Raw genomic sequence first — 23,880 nt, forward strand, 5'->3', positions numbered from 1 at the left:
CAATTCTGTTTTCTGGGGAAAGGATTTAACAATGAATGTTTTTAAATAACCAAATTTGGGGGAAATCTTAAATAAGAAAGGTAGAAGTTTCAACTGTGTTTATTTCTGAAAGAAGTGTTTGTTCAAAAGATTCAAAAAACTGATCCTCATAATCTGAATGGCAGAAATGATTATTATCACATCTTACAGAAAAAAACTACGTGCGGCAGACAGAATACAGTCCCGTGCTTAAGGGCAGGGCAGAGAAAGTAACAGAGCAGGGGCACAAGCCGAGTTCCATGTTGTTAACCAGGAAGTTCTGCAGCATTCTGGAAGGGACAGGAAGTAAAGGGGAGAGGAAGAGAGGGGAGGGGCAGGAAAGGAAAGGAAGGGGAGGGGAGGGGAGGGGTGGGGGGGACCTTCTAATTCATCTTCTTAAAACTGAAAAGCCAAGTCAAATCCAACGATTAGGGTTGAATACAAACAGCTCGGAGAGGGGCTTCCGCACCTTCCTCCAGGCCAAGGCCGACTCCCGCCCAGGGAGTCTCCCGTTTCCAGGCCGTGGCCCCGTGCAGCTGAGAGCCGGGTCCCAGGACACGCATGGCCTCGCTCTTCCTGTAACGGGGGAGAACTTCCCCCGCACTCCACAGTTTCCAGAAGGCTGCATTGTTCCCGAGGCCCAGTTTGGAGTTCCAGAAGACCTCATTTCCTGCAGTTGTCCGGCCGTCCCGGTAGGTGGGAACAAAACGCTCCCATTCTCCTCTGCTCCCATTGACCGCGTCCTAACGAGCCTCAGAAACGGTACTGAAGGCCCCCCGACACCGGCAGCCTCACTCACTACACGCTTGAACGCTGCGGGAGTGTAAGGTGCGCGTGGGCGCGGTGGGTGCTGAGGGGCAAGGCCGTGGTGGAGGTGGCAGTGAGGAGGAAGTCGCTGAGAGAGAGACATGGTAGGTAAGAAAGTCCCTGGTGACTGTGTCTGGACGGTACCAACTTACCTTACCCTTAAAAGACTTGATGGCGGGGGGCTGGGTGGCTCAGTTAAGCGTCCAACTTCAGCTCAGGTCATGATCTCACAGTTTGTGGGTTTGAACCCCGCGTCAGGATTTCTGCTGTCAGCACAGAGCTGGCTTGGGGTCCTCTGGCTCCCTCTCTCTCTCCGCCCCTCCCCTGCATATGCACACAGGTGTGCGTGCTCTCTCTCAAAAATAAATAAACATTAAAAAAAAAAAAAAAGAAAGAAAGAAAAAAGAACTCAAGTATACCCGAAAGTGCCATTGAACTGAAATTTATTCTAATAAATAAGTCTTACTGATATCAAGTTAAACCAGTTTATACATAAGGGTAACATTTAAAAAACAGCAATTTTAAAAGAAAAAAAAAAAAGAATGTGATGGGGGTGGTATGTTGACTAGCACTTTTCTCTCTTTGAGACATAATTCATCACCATGGCAGGGGTGTCTGCCTGATCGGGATGCTTTAAACAAGTCTAAGGAAGGTTTTTCCGTGCCCCCGAGAACTGGTACGTGTGTACCCCGGGCAGACACCTGCGGCCCTGGGCCCCGATTTAGATTACACTAGCCAGACCTTCCTTCTTCCCCTTTCTGAACTCTGGCCATCCCCTGGCAATACAGACCGGCTCTCGGTAACGGTGAGACAGGCCAGACCCCGGGGGCCCGGCCACCAGGAAGCCAGAGCCACTGCACCAAATACTCTTCAGGATCCCATTCGAAGTATTGGCAATCTCTCTGTGAGGCCTGGACGTCTTCAAATTACTCTTACAACTTTTAAAAAGAATAAAACAAAAAACCTAGAACATCAGACTGGGAAACGCAAGCAATAGAAGGAAATGATGAGGACTCTACGACGTTTGAGCTCTAGGGAACAGGGCAGCCTTAGCGACAGAGGAATTTCAGACTCTCTCCCCTCCTCCACTCCACAATCTTGTTGAGGTCAAGGTAGAGAAGCAAAAGCTGCAGTCTCTTCAAAAACCCAAGAAGTTCAGGGTTTTATTTTTTGCTTGATGCAATTTGCATCTCTTTTGAACCTTTAGAGTAAACAAACAAATGTCAAGATATTCAAAAAATAAGACAGCGTAATGACAAACGAACTTAATATACATGTTCAAATAATAAGCTGGATGCTTCTCTTCAACTTCTAGATTCTCTTTCAGATGACGTATCTCTAAACTTAAAGCACTGGGTTCAATTATTTGTCTGCAAAAGCGGAATATATCTACTAGCTGAACATCTGGAAACTCAGGGAAAGTTGTGTATTTACTGTATCTTTATCCAGTGTATCTTGAGTTTTGGGACCTCCTGTATTTATCTCTCTTTTTCTCAAGTCCCCTGCTTATTTTTTCCAACCACCAGATGGGATTCCCTCAGGAACCATGGAATACAGCTCTCACTAGAGCAACTGCCAGAAAATAAAGTCGCACTCAAAGTTTACCTGACAGTGGTGACTGCGTGAAGTGCAAGCTCTCTAAATGTCGTAAGAGGGAATGACTGTTAGAGACTTGATAAAACTTCTTAACCAATGATTCTTGGTCTCCCAAATGTTGAAAGGTCAGTCCTGGTTTCTCAGGCTCCAAGNTATTTATCTCTCTTTCTCTCAAGTCCCCTGCTTATTTTTTCCAACCACCAGATGGGATTCCCTCAGGAACCATGGAATACAGCTCTCACTAGAACAACTGCCAGAAAATAAAGTCGCACTCAAAGTTATACCTGACATTGGTGACTGCGTGAAGTGCAAGCTCTCTAAATGTCGTAAGAGGGAATGACTGTTAGAGACTTGATAAAACTTCTTAACCAATGATTCTTGGTCTCCCAAATGTTGAAAGGTCAGTCCTGGTTTCTCAGGCTCCAAGGAATAAAGGGTCGCTGGTTTCTGAGGCCTGGAGCTGTGGACCCAGGCTCTAAACTCTCCCCTTGAACTTGGGAATGATAGAGAAGGCCTCGCAGAGTGGACCCAGCCCGAGGAGCCGTGAAGGGACCACGTCTCCATCTCAGGGACCCAGCCCAAGTCTCTCAGAGGTGATTTGCAGGGTGGTGTTGTTCACTCTTGAGTTTCAACTTCAGGCTTCTCCATGTTAAGGTCATTTATTCTACAACTTGGTTCTTGTGTCAAGGTCTGTCCAGCCCTGATGTATAGCAGAAAACACAGCTCTCCTTCACCAGCCTGACGGAGCTCCTCGCTTGAGCAATAAGCAAGGGAACCGAACCCACTGTAGCCAGAAGTGACACCACAGCTGCGTGGTCTCACCTGAGCTCCTCTCCCCCCCACCCCACCCCACCTCACCTGAGCTTTTCGACCAGACACTGTATGGCTGTTCCAAATCTTGGCTGGACTGAGGACAGGGGAAGTGAGGAAGGACGGGCCCACACTCACTCCTGCCGGAAGAAATCCCTCAGCTTTCCCTCCTCACCCAGTGACGAGATCAGTAAGACAGGCTCTCCCTTCTGGGAAACCCATTCTGCTCTCGGTTCTCTCCCGAGCCCCTCCCCCCGCCACCCACGATTCCCCCTCTCTGAGGGGAGTCCTCAGGAAGCTCTCACTTGGTCAAACCCAAGCTCCCATGTAAAGGAGAAGGGACAGGCGGTTGCTCTGCTGCTCACAGAGACACACAGTAATGGAACAACCCACGTGCGGTGCTGGACGGGGGTTCTGATACGTCCCTTCCCACCCTCTGTCCTGGAGCTTGGCAACACCCCCCACTGTGGGCAGGGTACTTCCCCGCCTCTCCCTCCACGCTGGGCTCAGCCCCGTGACTCACTCGGGCAATGGGACGATAGCCCACACGGCGCAAGCGAAGGTGTTCACTGGCTTGCTCTCTTGCAGTCTCGCCACTGTCATGAGAAGGACAAGCCAGGGCTGGCCCGCTGGCCCAGGAGGAAGAGGAAGGGCACCAGGCCCAGAAGCATTTCCAGCTGGAGCTCAGGGCCTCAGACTCATCAGAACTAATGCAGGACTGTTGTTTTAAGTTCTTGAGTTCGGGGGAACTTTGTTAGATAGCATTTTGAGGCAATAACTGACCGATACATCCTTTTAGATTTTCCCATCTGGGTCTGCAAACTTCTTGGACTACAATTTCCTTAAGAATAGAAGACACTTGGGGCACTTGGGTGGCTCAGTCAGCTGAGCGTCCGACTGCAGCTCAGGTCATGATCTTACAGTGCGTGAGTTCGAGCCCCACATCGGGCTCGCTGCTGGCAGCCTGTCAGTGCAGAGCCCGCTTCCGATGCTCTGTCCCCTTCTCTCTGCCCCTCCCCCACTTGCGCTCTTTCAAAACTAAATAAATATAAAAAAAAAAGAATAGAAACTTTAGAGCCACTTGAACGAGAAATAAATAGCCTCTCACTTATTCTCAGCCCTTCCTCTGTCACATGACAGACTTGCCAGTGGCGGAAGTACCTGCACACAAAGAGAAGCAACCCTCTGGCTGCCTTCATTCATGTCCAGCTTGTCTTTAGAGGCGGGAGGCCCACAACAGGTCTGTCAATCCCTCAGGACCTAATTGGTGATTGACGCCTCCCATCGAGAGCCATCAGCCCTTCCGCCGGCACCATTTCACTCTGGACTGTATCACACACATTACCCATAGGGGGTGACAGAAAGTCGCTTCAGAAAGGGATCCTGACCCACAGAGAGGCTATGGAAGACAAGGTATCAAGACCCTAGAGAAGCCACAGCCCATTGCCAAGTTGGTTTCATCCTCTTCCGGTTTACTCTTCGTCTAAAAAATCGACCATTAGGTGCTTAATGACGAAGACCACGGAGGCAGGGATATTTTAACACAGGACTCGGCACCCGCACCTCTTTTGCCACCCGGCATGTCCTAGCCCCCAGGGTACAGGCTGTCCCCTGGGGAAGGAAGCAGGGCTTACCGATAGCATCATCGTTTTGTTATCCTTGATGCCGCACACAAGTCCCGGGCTCGGGCTCTGCTTTCTGGGCCAGCTATTTCTGGCTGAGTTACACAGCCAGCTCCCTCACCTCACTCTCTCCAATGTCCAGTATCTCTGAACCTCTGGGAAGATCAGGTATCTTTGTCTGAAAACCTAACCCTTCCATCACTCATTGCTTCCATATTTATCTTATTTGGTCTCCTTGGCTCCTTCTACCCAAATCCAGAAGACTCTGAGTATTCTATCTTCTCTGTCATAAAACCTTAACTTATAATCTCCCTCCACCCCCATTGGCTGCTTTCATTTAGAACATATGCCAATTAGTGTTTTCTTGCTTTACCTGCACTTCGCTCCTCCTAAAAGCCCACCCGTTTCTACAAAGGATTTCATCAGGAAAAGCCACGAATCACCTTGTCCCCATTTTGTAGTGAATTATTTATGTCACTCACGCTGTTAGACTTCACGTTCTTCAATGGCCAGGAACTGTGCAATTGCTTTGGTTTGTTTCCTCTGCTCTGCAGTTCTGTGTTCATTTACTACTCCAAACAGAAAATAATGAGAGAGCAACAGGGTAAAACCCCAAGGAATAAAATGGTGATTTTCTTAAAAGGCACAGAAAAGAATTGGGACATTGTGGATTGTTCTGGTGTTTTTCACCCTCGAAAGTATGACAAAAGTTGCCCCTTTAAGCATTTTACCATGGACAAGTCCTAGTGTGGAGATGGATGGAGCTGGGGGTGGGGAACCCAGAGGGACAGTGGCCTCTGGGTGGGGAAGGGTCCATCCCTGGGAAGATGGTACCAGAAATCCATGCTAAGAGCCCAGCAAATGCATACTGAGTGTAGTGTGGGTTCCCAATGACCAGGCTCCACGCCAGAGCAGCTACTCTAAAAGCCCCAGAGGAAGAGCAGAATTTTGCCCAGCGCTCCATGTGTAGAAGGAGAAATGTGAAGTGTGCTAAGTACACCCACGTGTGCAAAGATGCAGTCACCTTTAATGCGTCATAATCAAACGTAGCTATCTCTGGAGCTCCCCATCTCCACTGATGTCAAAAAGTTCAGTCTTGCTAATTTCATGATAATTTAGTCAATTCTAGATTATTTCTTTAAGTCCCTTTTGGGTACTCAGTCAATTCAGACATCACTTCCCATGCCTTTCGGTTCCTTCTCCCCCAAGGGTGATCTAAGTTCCGTGGAAAGGAACATTTCTCCTATAAGACTGAAATTATTTCTGAATAAAATGGTTTAAAACCATGGTCCCGTTAGTAGTAAGCGCTCCGGTCTGGATGGAGACAGACGCGTGGATCTCTGAGGCTTGGCACGGGCTTTTCTCGTCGGGCGTGCAGAGCCGACTGCCACCGAATGGACAGCCCAGAGGTGGATTCTGCAGCTGGGCTGCGCCAGGTCTTCACTGAAGATTCCAGTGCTTTCTGGGGTTACCGCAATCCCAGACTTTAGACGTAAATACCTTTCAACAGAGGGGATGGGGGTGTAAGAGGGACTTCCCTCCGCAGACACTGTCGGAGATCCTACCCTGACTTGACTTGTAGGAGCTTTACAATCACACTGGCTGAGTCAAGTATGAACTAAACACCCCTGACCTTCATCTGTGTTTTGCACCCTGTGTTAGTTAAGGGAACAAATAAGGACCAGCATGTGTGTGGCTTAACACAGTCAAGATTTATCTCTCACCAAGACAACTGTCCAAACGAAGAGCTCCTTCCTGCTACTCCCCTTTCAACTCAAAGTCCTTCTGTCCCCTGGCAGATGGGGAAAGAGTGCTCAAGGCATCGCTGGTTCTCAGAGAGTGTCACCTCAGCCCAGAAGGGACACGTTTCACTTCCACCTGCGTCTCAGTGGCTGTCCTCTCTGCCCCTCCTCCCTCCGGCTGTCCTTCACAGTTGACCCAGTTTCTCTGTGCAGCTGCAGGGGCCTCGCAGGAAACCAGACACTCAAAGGGAAGCCACGCCCTCACCGGCACCAGGTGGAGCCTCATGGCCACCTCGGAGCCCGAGGTTAACAGCCAACCGTCGGTGACAAATAAATCCGGGTTAAAATCTCAACCCACATCTAATATGCTAGGGTAACCTTGAGGAAATTACGGGACTTGTGATTCAAAGGGCCATATCAACATACACATAAAGCGTTTAGCACAGCATTTGGCATATGGTACGTGCTTGATAAACATTAGCTATTATGTTCAGTGTAGTCTCCTAGTCAGACTGCATCGGCCACAGCAAGGTCCCCAAACCCTGTGGCATTTACTTCTGGCCCCTGAAACCATCTGTATGGAAACCCAGTAGCTGGGGGAGAAGAGTGAAGCCCTTGCCTCTTTCCTGTCCTCTGAGGTGACATTACCAAGGGAGTTGAAGTAGAAACAGACACAAGTAAGGCCATGGAAGGGAAGGGAGCATCTAGGGATAACAGAGGAAGGAGGGAAGCAGATGGGCAAGAGGAGAGAGCGGGTGGGGGTTGGTCAGGAGTCTGAGTGAGCCCTAGACCTCTCCCGGTCCAGCACCCATCCACTTCTCAATGGTTATGAATATGGGTGCTGGAGATCGTCCTGTCCACACTGGGTTGGGATATGTTCACCAAAGCATTCATCTCAAAAAAGCACTTATGCTACTCACCACTTGTTGGAAGTTAAACTGTGTCCCCTCCCCCACCCTCAAGAAAGATATATTAATGTCCTAACCCTTGGTACCTATGATAGTGATCTTATTTAAAAAATAAGTTCTTTCCGCACAAGTGTAGGTAGCGTGCTGCATACGGGGCAAGTCTGTTGCTAATACCACGAGGGTCTCTGGTCCAATGAGTTGGAGTGTGTTAGTAATTCTTGCTATAATTTAAAAAAATAGGGTCTTTGCAGATACAGGTTCAGATAAAGTCAGCCAGGAGTAGAGGCATGAGCAGAATCTTTCTCTGAGCCCCCAAGAAAGATCCAACCCTACTGACGACTCTGGACTTCTAGCCTCCAGAATTGTGAGAGTGCATTTCTATTGTTTTAGACCCCCCAGTGTGTGGTATTTTGTTACAGCAGCCCTAAGAATCTGATGCAGCAGTCACGCAATTAACAACTATTGTTAAGAATCTATTATCCTTCGGGTATTAGGAAATTAATAGATGTGGTTCTTTCCCTCATAAAGTCTGGTGGGGAAAATGGACATCAACCAAATAGCTCATTACGAAAGTCCAAGGTGTTCCCTCTCCTTTGCTTCCATTGTGAGAGCAGAAATGGGATCTTAGTCACCTTTTATCCCTAGACCTTAGCATAGTGCTTGAAATATTAAAATTAATTAAAAGTAGACCACATGAAGCTCGGTCATCTCATGATCATTCTCTCTGCAGTGTCGTATTCAAACAACACTGCCTCCAAAAATTTTAAACAAAATGATGGAAGCTTTAGGCAAGAATCCTGAATGGGGTTGGGGGATGGGGGGAACGACTTGTACCCTGAAACACACAGCAAGATTTCCTCAAGTCCTCCATAGCATTTCCTTCTTCAGAGCAGCAGCTCCAAATTCCTTGCTCTCTCCCCAACTCCTGGTCTTTGTCATGCAAAGAAATTTGACTTCTCTTGTCTTCTCAACAAGGGTTCTGCTTGATACTGGGAGAAGAGAGAAGCTATTTGATATGTCGACTTCATGTCTTCTTTTTCTCATGGGCTTATGAATTTTCGAATGCATGAGCCAACAGCCAGCTCCAAGGTCTCAGGTCTTTGGTTTTTGCAAAGCGGGAATGATTCTGAATTATTTAAGAGGGCCCGGAGAGCCTAGAACTCTAACACGGTGCCAGAGCCTTCTCCAGGGGCAGGAAATTAACCCATCCATAATGTATTTCCAATCATTCAGTGTCTTACTGAATGGTCAACACCCTTGCATTTTCCTCCCAGCTCCCTGCTGGGTGAAGGTGCCCTGTTGGAGGTCAGAAGGAGGAATCCTGGCCTGGGGATTTGCAGGTGTGTGCACTTGGCCACGTTCCCCACTCCTTTCCTACAGTACACATGAAAACTGGGAGGGTGCCACTAGATCCCCTTGAAAGCCAGAACAAACTCCAGAATGGAATAAACTTAGACCACCAGCAGGATCGAGAAGATTAACCAAAGAATAGAACCTCCTTTGGGGCATCTTTGCAAGTTCTTTGTTAACCAGCATCTAATGGTTCGTTCTAGTGCATCAGCATTGCTCTGATAACAGTCTGCTCAGGAGACTCACAGAGCAGCCAGCACCCATGGAAAAGCAATGACCCAGACCCAGCGGAGGCAGAATGGCTAGGGGAGAAACCTCACACCCAGCCAGCAGGGAAACTCACGCTGAAAGACTGTGGAACTTCTAAAATTGGGCTTCACGTGACAGCTCAGCAGTGGCCAGGGATTTGCTAGGTAGCCTTGAATGCCTCAGTACCTGAGTGCCTGAAATGCTAAATGTCTTGTTGGTATCAATTTACCAAGTGTTCATTATAATTACCCCACTCCTAGCGAATTCGTTCAGTATGAATTTGGACACCATATAAGCAGTGCTTACATAAGAATTACCATATTAATTAATTAATTAATATATCATAATTAGTCATCTTCATTAATCTATTATAATTAATTAACCTATCTTTAAAGTGATATGTTAACAATCACTTCATATCCCTTAAGATCCTTAAGCCACCGGCAGAGCCTTTGTTATAATTATTTATGCACTGTGCAAGGTATTTTCACATACATGTATTCACAGATTTCTCCCTGTGCCCTATCTATACATCACTGCTGCCTTGCCAAATACATTTGTCTAATCAATACCTCAGTGTCCTTATCTTTAAAGATGTCACCTTGTGTTTGCAGCTGTTAGCCCATCGATACACGTAAAGATTTCTGAGCTGCTTCCGTAGCCGTGAAATGTATCATACATTTCTTTACACCACATTCATCTCAAGGACCATCCAGATAGGAAAAACATCAGGACCTTTTCTATTAAACCATGAAAATTCTCTCTTGATTGCTTAACACACTTTATCACCGAGGGCTCGATTCACCAATAAGCAAAATCATATTTTAAAATGTGAATGTTAGAATCACATTACTCTGAAGGGAATGATATTTTAAGTCCTAGGACTTTGTATGGGCCTATTTACTATATCACCTTAAATATCTTGATGACAAGTGAAAAATGAAAAACAATGCAGATATTTGTCATATTCTTAGCAGACAATGGATTCTGTGAATATACGTAGCCCATCGGTTCTCTGGTGCAAATGGGAATGGAGAGAGATGAAACACACCAATGGCTGGGAAAAGATATTCAGAAAAGAAACCCAAAATGGTAAATCACTGGAGTGTTGACACTTCTTGAACTTGACCTTAAAGATCTTAACAGCAAAAGAGAGTTATTTTTAAACAGGTCAAACTATAAACTTAATTTATGTGGGGTCTAGAGGTACAGACCCGAAGCAAAGGTGACATACATATATAATTAGGAGTCAGACAACTCTTTTTATTCGTTTTATTAATGCCACTTCAATTTTTGGCATTTGATTAGCCTTCTTTGTATTTAATTCCCAAATCCCAAGAGCAAATGCCTAATATCTACTGAACTCTTTTTTATTCCAGTGTGTGTGTGTGAGTGTGTGTGTGCGCGCGCGCGTATGTGTGTGTGTAGAATACAACCTAACACAGAATAGCAAATAGTTTATTGTAAAGTACAGGATCCATATTAATGCGCATTCTTGTGAGCTTCTATCAGGAAGACAGTGTGAGTCTCCTTGAGATGATGTTAGTCTCACTCATGGGTGTGACAGTATGACACATATGATCTATCACACTCATTTCCTTCATACGTTCTCTGCCCTATTGGAACAGGCACGAGATGATGGCAATCTTATGAAAATGCAACAGGATTTGTTTATTACTTAAGGTTTATTTAAGGCTGTCACCATGACCTATATCCATTAGTAACCTCGCAGGTTCTTAAAGTGACACTTGTAAAAAATACCCGATTTTTAAAAATTCTAGTAAGGTTAGTAAAAGCCCGTGCAAAAGGTGTTTCTTTGCTGCCTTCTCCACTGCCTTCCCTTCCCTTCGGAGATTCATTTGGAAGACTTTTTTGATGATTATTTATTCATTTTGAGAGAGAGAGAAAGAGCCCACATGCAAGCAGGGGGAGGGCAGAGAGAGAGACAGAGACAGAGAGGGAGAGAGAGAATCCCAAGAAGCCTCAGTGCAGAGCCTGATGCAGGGCTCGATCCCACAAACCATGAGATCATGTCCTGAGTTGAAATCAAGAGTCAGACGCTTAACCGACAGAACCACCCAGATGCCCTGAGATTCATTTTGAGTTTCATCCACTTTTCCACAGATTTTAGGACTTCAGTAGGCCAGTGTTACATACATAGTGAGGTGCCCTGAAGAAAATAAAAATAAAAATGCCCTACACTCTTTTTCAGTGAGATTGAATTCTTGTGAGTTGACTTGGTTCTGAAATGTTTATTTACTCCCATCCAAGTACTAACCAGGCCCGACCCTGCTTAGCTTCCGAGATCAGACGAGATCGGGCGCGTTCAGGGTGGTATGGCCGTAGACCTGAAATGTTTATTTACTAACATGGGAAAAAAAGCCTCACAAACCGAGCTGAGAGTTGTGGCTGTTTTCTCACGTCTGCAAAACCAAACCCACCACATGCACCAGAGGAGATGTCCTCCAGAGAGCCAGCAAGCGCAGCTTCTGAGGCGTTACCAAGAACACCGTATGGGATCAACTCGATGTCCGTGGCATCTAACAAGGAATAAGCATTTGACCAAACATTTGCTCCCCAGACAAAACAACTGCATGAATAAAAAGGTGGATCAGGCAAGTCCTCAACGAGCATTTACGGATGAAGACCTCACTTTAGAGCGGACAAGCCAGGAGCTCCCGCCGGAGCCTTCCGCCTGCCTGACGTAGATGGGTGTATCAGTCCTCGGGGAAGGAACTTGCAGGCCCATTGCAAATTTAACTCCGTTCAAAATCATGTTAAGGAGCTGCAAAGGATGCAGAAAGACTGTGTTCTTCAAGTGTCTAAGTTTCAGCATGAAAGTGTTTATTGTGTCCAGATACATGAACCTAACTAGAAGACAGTCATATCCATTGTTACCCAGGACTTGCACACGCCAATAATGATTTGCAGACTTTCCTGCCACTTGCTGATTTACCCAAGATTCAGCAGTTAGTTAGCACCAGGCTGGAGACCTCCGGGGGCCTCACTGGGGGGTAGAGCCCTTCCCCCACCTAGCATGCCAATTTCCCTGCCAGGGAAGGGCAGCCTCAGGCTCTTCAAACTCACTGAAGGCATTCTGTAAAACCAAAAGGCACCAATGGCTGAATTCATTTTCTCACCTTCTGTATGAGTTTGCAAGAGTTGCTGTAACGAAGGATCACAGGGGGTCCTGGGGGGCTCAGTCGGTTAAGCGTCCGACTTCAGCTCAGATCATGATCTCACAGTTTATGAGTTGGGGCCCTGTGTCTGGAGCCTGCTTCAGATTCTGTCTCCCGTTCTCTCTGCCCCTCCCCCATTCTCTCTCTCTCTCAAAAATAAATAAATAAACATTTTAAAAATAAAGGTTTAAAAATAAAACAAAACATTAACAGAAACTTACTGTCTCAGAGTTCTGGCAGCTGGAAGGACAAGATCGAGGTGTTAGTAGAAGTGGTTCCCTTTGAGGCTCTGAAGGAAGAGCCTCTCTCCGTGGTGTGTAGATGGCTATCTTCTCTGTGTCCTCGCACGGCCGTCTGCGCATGTCTATGCCTAACCTCCTCTTCTTACAAGGATGCCACTTCAGTCGGAGTAGGGCCCACCCTAATGACCTCACTTCACCTGATGAGCTCTGTAAAGACCGCATTCTGGGGCTGGGGCTTCAACAGGTAAATTTGGCGTTGGGACATAATTCAGCCCTGAACACCTTCCTATAGGTGTTTTGATGTCAGGTAGCACAACAACCTTTCAGACGCTTCGTTTCTGGTTCCCTCCATAGAAGAATAAGACAAATTAAGGATCGTGTTTGGGGGAAGCAGTCCACGCCTGTGTTTTTTTGCCAACTCCTTTAATCTCAGTAGAGTCTTAAAAAACCCCCCACCAAATACGGTATTAGACCAGAGCTAGAAAACCACAGTAGTAAGTGGGGAAAGATCAAGGCCCACAGGACAGGGCTCCCGGAATTGCGTGCTGGCTGCTGGGTAAAGACTTGCAGACCCTGGACGGAGAGCACGACCACCCCCACAGTGACCCACCCATAAAAGCCATCTTGGGGCGCCTGGGTGGCTTAGTCGGTTGAGCGTCCGACTTTCGCTTAGGTCATGATCTCGCGGTTCGTGGGTTCGAGCCCCGCGTCGGGCTCTGTGCTGACTGCCAGCTCAGAGCCTGGAGCCTGTTTCAATCTGTGACTCCCTCTCTCTCTGACCCTCCCCTGCTCACGCTGTCTCTCTCTCTCTCCTAGAAATAAAACATTAAAAAAAAAAAAAAGCCATCTTAAGGGTAACAGCACCAACAAGACATGTACCACAGGACCAGCATGCCAGAAGGGCTTGCCTTCAGTTACCAGACGCAGTGCAGACGGGTCCCACCTTGAAAGTGAACGGCCCGAGAGAAGCGTCCCTGGTTTGTCCTCACACCCCTGAACGGCAAGGAGGAAGGCTCAGTCCTTCAAGAGCGGGATTCTCTGCAAACTCAGTTACACGACCATCTAGAACCACTCAGTCTATTTTTCCTGAATCAGATGAAGACCGTGACTCTGACGCTTTGACTCTTGCTCCGAAGATAAAATGGTCTTATAATCTTCAGAGATTTCCAACCTAGCACGTGCAGAAGAACTATACATTATGTGCAACCTGACAACTGGTTCCTTACACTCCTATTTTGTACCAATATCTGAAGAAATTGCTTGGAAATGATGGGGAATGGTGCTCCAAGGGGGGAGGGGAAGCTGCCTGTTAAGGAGAGGGAAGAGAATTCCTTTTGAGGATGGGAAAAACACATTAACACCGTTTGAGCCAAGGGTCTTAGTGAAGTAAGCTTAACTTTTAAAAGAACGCTCGCATATCGGGGCATCTGGGCAGCTCCGTCTGTTAAGCGATCAGCTCTTGATTTCAGCGCAGGTCACAACCTCACAGTTTTGTGAGTTCGAGCCCCAAGTTGAGCTCTGCACCGACCACAGGAAGCCTGCCTGGGACTCTCCCTCTCTCTGCCCCACCTCCTGCTTGCCCTCTCTCTGGTTTTCTCAAAATAAATCAATAAACTTAAAAAAAAAAAAAAGGTTCTAATATCTCAGTTGAACTTATTAATAACAGAGAGGATTTATCGTCGAAATCTTCCTGAGAAAGCACAACATAGACCGTCCCTAACTCAGCAAAAAGCCTAAAACACCATCTGTTGCTATGATGAACCATTTGACTGGGGGAGAGGGAGTGGAGAGGGCTGACAAGTTGGAAAGCACTCCCAGGCACATAAATATCAACTCTGAGTCCTCGGTTTGGGAGCCCAGAGGAGAAAAGGAACCTCCTTCCTGGATGCTTGGTTGGGATGCTTGGATCTCAAAAATGTGTGAAAGCATGTAAGTGGCACACTTACCCAACCCTACCGAAGCAAGATACATTAAACAAAGGTGTCAGAGAAGTTTGGAATAAGGAATATTTTAATGCCGCTTTGAAAGGATTTCACCCTAAGACGCGCACAGCCATCGTTTGACGGTTGTTTATTTATGAAACTATTAAACTGGAAGTACATTTAAACCAGCCTCTAAAACACCGTATGGTGTGCAGTCACCCCGGCCATGGCAGACTTCCACCCCATCGCAGAAGTGTTACAGGGAGAAGATTTTCCTGCAAACGCGGTACTTTGGTAAAGCGTAACCCATGGCAACATTCAGCATGGCCTTTACCCGGGACATGAGGCCTCTGGCACGAGCCGTCTCAGCATCAGCGTCCTTTCCAAGCGGTAACATGCATGAGCAGAGAATGGCCGTGGGTAACGAAGGAAGGGCCCCCCAGGTCTGCCGGGCGAACGGCAGCTTGGTTAGATCGTCCGGCCTTGGATAAGGCAGGATGGGAGCCGCACAGACCAAACGCTGCGTCTGCGGGAACAGCAGCGAATCTCTCCGGGCTGTGTCGCCGCGACTTCAAGGTGACCCACGACGACAAAGCCCACGGGAGCAGTCAGCGCACGAACTGGGAACTGGGAGCGTCGTCCAGTCTGATGTCTTACGGTGACACGTGCGCGGGGCCGCCCTGGCTCTCAGGACTCCGGAGCCGGCCGCTGTGCCCGAATCGGCCGGTAGGTGGCGCGCCAAGCTACNGGGAGCCGCTCGGGCCGGCCAGGCAGGCAAGGGTTTTGATTCATAAAAAGCATAAATTCTACTTGATGAACAATAATAATAAAGGAAATGGAGTACTGGGCACCATAGAGATGAAATTTTAAAGCCCCGAAATCAAGTTATTTGAGATTATTTAATTTAATTTACTAAATTTGAATAACTGCGCGATGTAATGATGCATGGCAGGGCATTTAGGTTTTATAGCTTCTAAATGCTTCTCTTTAGGGTGATTGCACTCAGTTGCACGGTCGCCAGAGAACTCTGTCCCCATCTCCAAGCTGTGTAAACAAATTGAGGGGAGAATAATGACACATTGGGAAAAGGGAACGGAGAATCTATTGAGGAGACAGTTACAAAATGTCCCCCCCATTTCAGGTAATAAACTACCTCAAAGGTATTCAAAGGTCAGTCTTAAAATTTTTATTAATATTAGCACAGCAGCTAAGCCTAAGCGAAGCACTTTCCAGGTGCTTCTTGAAGTGCAGTCCTCATTTCATAATAAAAACAAGATCTAGGGGCGCCTGGGTGGCTCAGTTGGTTAAGCGTCTGACTTTGGCTCAGGTCACTAACACACAGTTCGTGGGTTCGAGCCTCGCGTCGGGCTCTGTGCTGACAGCTCAGAGCCCGGAGCCTGTTTCAGAGTCTGTGTCTCCCTCTCTCTCTGACCCTCCCCTGCTCATGCTGTCTCTCTCTCTCTCTCTCTCTCTCAGAAATAAATAAAACATTAAAAAACAACAAGATCTATACCAATCTTTAGATCCACATCTAAATGTGTCAAGTTGGTGTATGTTTACTTCTAGTAGCTTCTAAACTGACAAATTAGGACACTGCAAAATCTAGGAATTCTGTGCATCCTTTGATCCATGAAAATTTTCTGCAAGCTGACATAAAAAGTCCTTTGATAAAAATGCAGCCGCACATTGTCCTCAGCGGAGCTCCGGGGCACGCATTCGATATTTGCAAAATGTGCCTGCGTGTCTGCCTCAACGTAGGGACTTGCACACCCACCGTTTTAACTCGAGTATCTGTGAGTGTGTGCACAGATACGGTTATATACACGCTGTCTGTGCACCACTCTTCCTCTATTGTTTTCAGCATAACCGATTTTGGCACCCGCTTTTTAGCACTTTGGAAGGGCCTTCATTAGCACTGGGATAGTATCCAAAAAGAATCCAGAAAAATCAACACATGGCTGCTCTTGTTCTCACGATAAATGACAGCTTTGGTGGAAAACAACAACAGTCAAGAAGCAAAACAAAAAGCAAAAAGCGACAAGAGTAGCAATAACATGAATAGAGGAAGTCAGACATCACTAACGCAGATTTTTTTAAATTTTAATTTATTTATTTATTCAATTTTTACAACTTTCTTCCTTTACCACCAAGCCTCCGGGTACTTCCACGCAACTAAAAATATAAATAGTGAAAGTATATTAAGAGCCCTGGGGGCGGGGGTGGGGGGTGCCAGTCACGAGAGCTTCCATCTCCTTATAGACACATGCTTATTATATATATAAACATGCTTATTATAGTCTTAAAAATATGTGAAAGCAGGTAAGTGGCACATTTATCTGATTTGATTGATACAGTACAGCAAACACTGCCCATGAAGCTATACCAGCCACCAAATTGAAGGCTGTCCATTGAAACGTCCACACCAATAATCCACAATGCTTTGGAACCAGAGTTCTGAAGAGATGAGCCTTTCTTAGAAAACAGAATCTCCCTAATTACCTGAAAGTCTTATCTCAAAATCATCAATAGGAACTCCTGGGTCATTCAGAGGCCATGAGAACGTGTAGGGAAAGCAATGATCTCCAAGTTCATCAAAAACTCCGTAATATCCAGTGTGTGTGTGTGTGTGTGTGTGTGTGTGTATGCCCTCACACCATGCCTTAATAGGAAGATAATAAATCACACTTCACAGAAAAGAGGTACTCAAACTATCGAAGACCTTGATTCACAAAGTTAATTCCTTTGCCCTTTAGCTGTCAAAACAGTAGTGGAAAATTGAAGTGTGCACGGCCCTTTAAGACCGGCGGCTCTGCCCCAGAGACCAGACATCAAGGGGGAAAACCCCCTTGGGTCTTCAGAAAAGAGAAGTCATGGTGCCATTCATTCCTCCACTAGCCCCTTGCCTTCTCTTTCCTCAGTTTCTCAGATCTTGTGAATTCTTGGTACTGGAGGGTCTTGAAATTTTTCCTGGAAAGGAGAAGAAGAAACAGGAAAGCAGGGAACTGGTACTACTACTACTGTTACTACTTCTACTGCTACCACTAGAACTACCACTACTACTACTAATAATAATAATAAAAGGGAGCAAGTGCATGAGATTTGTAGGAACACACTTCAGAACAGGAGAAGGATACGAGAAGAATGGCAAGGACCAGCTTTATGAGGAACCCTGCACAATGGCCGGTGAAGGTCACCAGCAAAAGAAACACTGAAAGGGCGAAATCTTAAGCTTAAGACATGCTAGAAGTGTGGCTCTAGAGTAATTCAAAACACAGGAAGAGCCTGAGATTATAGATCCCCGCAGACAGTAAGCAAAGCATCTCCAAATGAATCCATTCAGTCTACAAATATGTGTTAAGTGCCCATGATGTGACAGACACCATACCAAGCAAGAGGCATACAGAAGCAAACAAGACGTGTCTTCTGGACGCCTTTCTTACGTAGAAGCATGGCCACCATTTTGTCTGACTTTTACCTTAGTGCACAAAATCCTCTAACTCAAGAAGCAGATGTTTGAAAACCTTGTGAGTCTGTGGATAGAGAGGAAACTGAGCCCCAGAGCTGAGTGTCCCTAAGGTGGTGGTGTCTGCCTGGAACGGGCTTCGACTGTCTTCTCTTCTCCCCCCGAGCCCTGCACGCTGAACACAGACTCTCTCGGGGGCTCAGCAGTTATTCCACACTGTAGCCTAAGGATCCGTTGACAACACTTCATCCTTAGAAACAGCTCCATTTCAGCCTATGGCTGATAATTATTATGAATAAGCTAACACAATCTCATGTTTGACAGAATTGTCTAACTCCCCAAGAAGGGCCAGAAAGCCGATTGTGAGGCTTCCAAAAGGAGGAAAGATTCCAAGTAGAACTGAGGCTACTTCTCGACAGCCTATTCAATAACCCTTCTCTCTTTCATCTCCCCCAAGATGAGAGAAGCAGCCTGGCATTTGGCAGGGAGACCAATGTCAGCACTCTATATTTACTTATTTATCGGCAGTTTGGAAGGCAGCCACCATTTATGGTCCTTCATTCCCAAATAGAGGGAGCGATGACTCCTGCCAACAATGTCTCCATGCCACCTGACTGCCCTCTCTCCTCACCAGCCGAGAGGGGAACGGGTCCAGGACATTCATTGTTGGCCGCCATATTTATAACACTCTGGATGCTGCCTATACTCTAAAAGACCCCAAATGGAGAAGACAGTCGGCTGCAATTTCCCAGAATGGAAAGGCAGAGCCTGACTCTATCCACACCCAGCCACACAACCCTAACATGGATGTTCTGTTTGGAAATTTGATAGAAGGACCTTGGAGAGAGCCCCAAAGAGTTTCAGGTACGCATGCGTGATGTATTTGAGAAATCGTCCTTCTTCTGAGAAAAGACCGCATAAACTGGGATTTGTCTGGGGAGCAAAAAGAGACAGCTAGGGACGTAGGACCTAGACTAGTCTAGAATGATATTGGGAGAGTGAGATTATCTTTGAATGAGAGCAAACAGCGATTTTCAACTTCTCACACAGCTAGAACAAGAGAAATCAGAACATTTTAAAGCCAGATAGCCCCATAGCAATGATCTGGTCTGACCTTTTCATTAAGCAGATGATGCAGCATCTCCTTTAGGAGAAGATTATGGACAAGATGGATTAATGCCCTGAATCCAAGCAGAGTGCTAGATTCTCACAATCGACTGACACCAGCACCAGAAAGATGAATTTAGACATTATTAAGAGCACAGACATGTCACCAAAGGTACTCGAACTGCAAGTTAAATTCTAGTCAAAAGTAAGCAAGTTCGTTGGGTCAGGAGCACAGCACAGCTCGGGGCCAGGAGTCCTCCTTCTGATGAGATCAACAGCTCTTAGTGGACCCATCAGACTGCTTTTGAAAGCAATCTGACTGTACAATAGGATGCCGAGCCAGTTCTACCAGTCGAGGGCCTAGGAGAATGCGGTTTTGTTAATTGCCGGGCCTAGCCTTGTGGAGAAATCCAGGGAGCCTTCTAGACAAGCATTTCAGCTGCTGCGGCTCCCCAGGTTGTCCACACTTACAGGCAATTTCACGGGAAGCAGGTTGTGGACACACCACGTAAGTACGAAAGCTCAGTCGGCCCCCACCACGGCTGCGGCATGAAATTTCCCGTTTGCTTCGCAACCTCCGAATTCAAAGCAAAATTGCCACCAGCTGTGCTTTCAGCTTTCTCCAACTGCAAGGGAAAAGCAAACCATCTTTGATGATAATGTGGGTGGAGGAACATTTAGGGAACCCCTCCTCCACCGAAAGTTAGTCAAGGTTGAGGAAAGTCAAAGTCAACGGTACCAGCAGAGTCGTCATCTGCTCTCAAACATGGTGTCCAATGTAGTCCCATAGATGGAACTGTGAGACTAGACTGGAGGTCAGAAAAGGCTGGTGATCTTACCTTTCCTGTAAGTATACAATCAAGATATATGTTTGTCCACAGGAAAACTGTGACCCGGACGTCCTCAGCAGTTTAGACATTAATGTGGCAGAAATGAGGTAGGTGACAGACTTTCCACTTCCCAAACACGTAGCTCTCCTTTCCACCCTGTATCGTGCGCACACCCTGCCCGCTACCATTGCAAATCCATTTTCCATCCCCACTTGGTCAATTCCTGCCCATCCTTTAAAAGCCAATGCAAATATTGTGTCGGTAAAATCCCCCCATGTCTCCAAGACAGAATTAGGCACGCTGCCCTCTGTGATTCCAGACATAAAACATTAAGTATTGTACATATATATTTGACACTGATCACATTAAGCTGTATGACACAGGAAGACAGGACAATAACTGAGCTTTGGGGTCAGCGGTAAGAAATTCTATGCCCCAACTCTTGCACTTACAAGCTCTGTGTCCTTGAGCAAACTGTCCAATCTTCCTGATCCTTAGGGCAATTCTACCCATAAAATGGGGACAATCATGCCTAGTTTGGAATAGTCTTGTGAAGATGACATGAGAATGGCGAATAAAGCCCCCAGCACTGGGTCAGACTCAGAGCCAATACTCTACAAATCAGTCCCCTCCCTCCCTTCAAGGGCAAAAGCATGCCTTTCTTCACGGGTCCTCAGTGTTGAGCATAAAACATACCAGAACGTTCTAGGGACTTAATACGTCAATGAATGTGATACCTCAGGACAAACAGGGGCCAGTTTTTAATCATAGAATGTCGAGCCTAGGGAGGACCCTAAACCAATAGCACTTGACCCAATGATCATTAGAGAGGAAGCTCAGAGAGGGCAAATGTCAGGGCCGGGTAAGAGCCGCTCCTCGCCTGCTCCCAGGCCAGGACCACCCCACTGTTTCTGGCTGCCTGCACAGGCTTATCTGCTTCGAGGCGGTGCAGACCAGAAGCGGCGTGCGCCCTCCTGGGAATACATTTCCGCTGGCCTCTTTGCCCATCGATCTGGAGACCAGCGCCAGCCTCGGTGGCCAATTCAATACGAGTGCCCCCCAGCTATCAGTGGTGAAAGGCACTTTCTCGTCCTCCACACTAACATGGCTTCATTCGCACTGGAAATGATAGATGATTCACAGGCATGAGACACCGTGTTGTGCTACATTCAGAAAGGATGCAAATGACAAAAACATGTTGCCTTCTGGATAGGCAGGGAAATGGCACAGAGCAGAGCGCACCCGGCTCCTTGCTCCGTGTCTGGCTAGGCGGTTTTATGGCATTGAGCGGCACTGTGTGAAGGCACCCACGGCATACCATAACTCTCACAAAACAGCGTTTTCATGTGCTAACGGCAGCTGAATCAGAAACACATGGATTTAATTTCCTTCAAAATACCCACGGGTATAAAAATCAATGCGGGAACGCCATTTGGCTAACTGTATTCGGGGCTTTGCTGAGCCCAAAAAATTGGCGAGACAACGTTGGAGATGGCTGGTGCAGCCCCACATCCCACCAGGTCCAGCCCACCCCCGAGCACAGCCCTGGCCTAATGCGATGTGAAGCCCCGGCTGTCTTTCTGGAGAGAGGCAGGTGCTTGCTGTGTGGTACCTTAACGGCTGCCACCTCCGCAGATTTCCTGCTTTCTGCTGTTCGTTCATTTGCTCAGCCTCTCCCACCCCACAGCCGTCAGGGAGATCTCATTTTGGCAGCAGATCGGGATCCCTGCCTGAAAGTTGATAGAGGTTGAGCTATTTGCAGAAATAATGCTTTCCAGACGTACTAAACAGTACCCCTCCTTCCAGATGGAGTGGCATTAGTGTTGCTCGCAGCCATTTCCTCACCTTCTGGTAGACTTGTCAGTTCTCCCATATGCACCACGAGCCTTCCGTATTCTGGGGAATCTCGGAAAACTGCTCAGGCCCCCAGCTTCTCAGCGCTCGCAGGCACAAACGTGCGCGCACACACACACACACACACGAACACGCACACGTGCATTCATAGAGCCTCTGCTTTTATGTATGCACGTGCAGTTTTCTTCCCCCACCCCCTGGGAGTCAACTTAGATTTTCAAGGGAGCTAATCACTAAATGTGAGAGCTTCGCAGCCCAGGGAATTAGACAGGCATGAATCCATGGGAGACCCAGAAGCCCCTGGGCTCTGGTGGGTGTTTCCACCACTCTGGTCACCAGTGGCAAGATCATTCACAGCTCCTTTTGGTGGCCTCTAGTTTTGAACGTCGGAGGGGGCCCTCGGTGAAGAGGCTACTCCTCTAGAGAGGAGCCTAGGGGCTTTCCCAACATAAATCCATTGAGGGCTGGCTTAAGCCTCTTTGTGTTATGGCCCATACGTAGGACACTTTGTTTGGATTGAGGGACCCCATAATATCACACCCATGTGCTATTTCCTTACTGGAAAACTATCCCGCTTGCCATATTGTATTTGCTCTGGGCGATTTAAACATGCCCAGGCCAGAACCCAAGTTACTTCAAACAGGTCATGTATCAGAGCTAGGAAGGCTCTGAGATCTGAAGCTCCCGGGGCACCAGAGGGGGCACTATCTTTATACACTCATGTCTTCAGTCTAGTGGTCAGACGGGGCACTACACCCCCCCGGGGGCAGGGGGGGGGCGGTCCGGTAGGGAAAATGGCCCCATTTTCCTACAACTGTCTCCTTTGGTTTGCCTTTCTGCTTCCTTTTCTAAGTCCATCCTGAAACGGAGCTTTCTTTTTCAAGGGGGGAAGCCGAGAGGGGACGGGAAGGTTCTACATTCGTGGAGAGCTTCCCTCTCCCCTTGCTATCCTGAGTGTGTTCAGGATAGATATGCTCTCCCCGCATAATCTAAGATCTGCCCTGTTTCTGTTCCCACAGAAGAAAGACCCATGCACCCCAAGTGGATGAAGGGGTTGAGGTTGGCTTCTCAGAAGATCCTGACACCCAAGGCTCTCAATGCTACTACACCCTGTGAAGGTCAGGTTGAACAGCCGAGGCCAATTACCAAACATAACAAAGACAAGAGAAAACAGAAAATGCATTTTAAAAAATACAGAAACCATTGGATATAACTGATACCTTCCTCCTCAACTCTTCAATTATCACAGAGTCAGTATATCCTGTGTGACCTTGGGCAAGTTACTTAACCTCTCTGCGCCTCGGATTCCTCACCTGTAAAAGGGAGCTAGCACTAGCAGGTACCTCATAGATTTGTTGTGAGGATTAAATGAGATAAGGCATATAAAGTGCCGAGAACGAGATTGGAGTAGAGTGAGTGGTTTCTACCTCCCGGAAACCTTACTTCCTATTTCCTTCCATGCCGGAAAAGACCTTGGCTGTCAACCCAGCCATTGCCACTGGTAGGTGTGATATTTATCATACTTCTGGGCCATTGTTGTTGATGCCCTTGTCCTTGTTGTGTGAGTTGAGTTACTCAAGGCTAGGTTTGTTCCTGGGACATACGGTCCTCAATGACGGGCTACTTCTTCTGGAAAGTTCTTCTGGAAAGTCACTGTCCTGGCCATCTCAGGAAAGATCTCACACATTCTAGCCTCATTTCTTGATCCCCGCATCCCTTGACCTTGCTGGAATGACAAAGATAAGATCACTTTGCAATTGTTGTACCCAACTGTGCTCAGAAGACATATTTCTTCCAATAGAGGAAAAAAGAGAGCTTAACAACCAAATAATTGCTTTATTTGTTCAACTGTGCATCTTCCCGCCTGATCAAGTCTTCACAGGCCTTGAATCTCTCCTCCGAGAGCCTGGCAGATTTTGCCACGTTTCTTAAAAGCCCCAAACCTTTTTTCTTTGATGATTCGAAACACACAAAAGCAACAACAAAATGCTTTTCACAAGTTACAGCAATTTTTCTTAGTATTTCAAAATGCATCGTGCTGCTTAATCACTGTGCCTGTATAGTTTACAAGTACAGATCAGCTCTTCCATAGTCGCTTTCCTCATGTCCGCCCCTCTTCCATTTTGGAAGTCCCCAAAAAGCAAAATATCACCCTCTCTAATTCTTTCTTCTACTGCTGCT

General features: G+C 47.0%; 1 long non-coding RNA gene across 1 annotated transcript; it reads left to right on the forward strand.

The window, feature by feature from the left end:
• Positions 1-433: 433 nt before the first annotated feature.
• Positions 434-22,899, forward strand: LOC144221376 (uncharacterized). Its single transcript, XR_013332056.1, has 3 exons — positions 434-710; positions 19,897-19,952; positions 22,719-22,899. It is a non-coding gene; the product is annotated as an uncharacterized LOC144221376 (long non-coding RNA).
• Positions 22,900-23,880: the final 981 nt, after the last annotated feature.

Source organism: Crocuta crocuta, unplaced genomic scaffold (genome assembly GCF_008692635.1).
Source record: "Crocuta crocuta isolate KB4526 unplaced genomic scaffold, BGI_CrCroc_1.0 scaffold20, whole genome shotgun sequence".
NCBI lineage: Eukaryota > Metazoa > Chordata > Mammalia > Carnivora > Hyaenidae > Crocuta > Crocuta crocuta.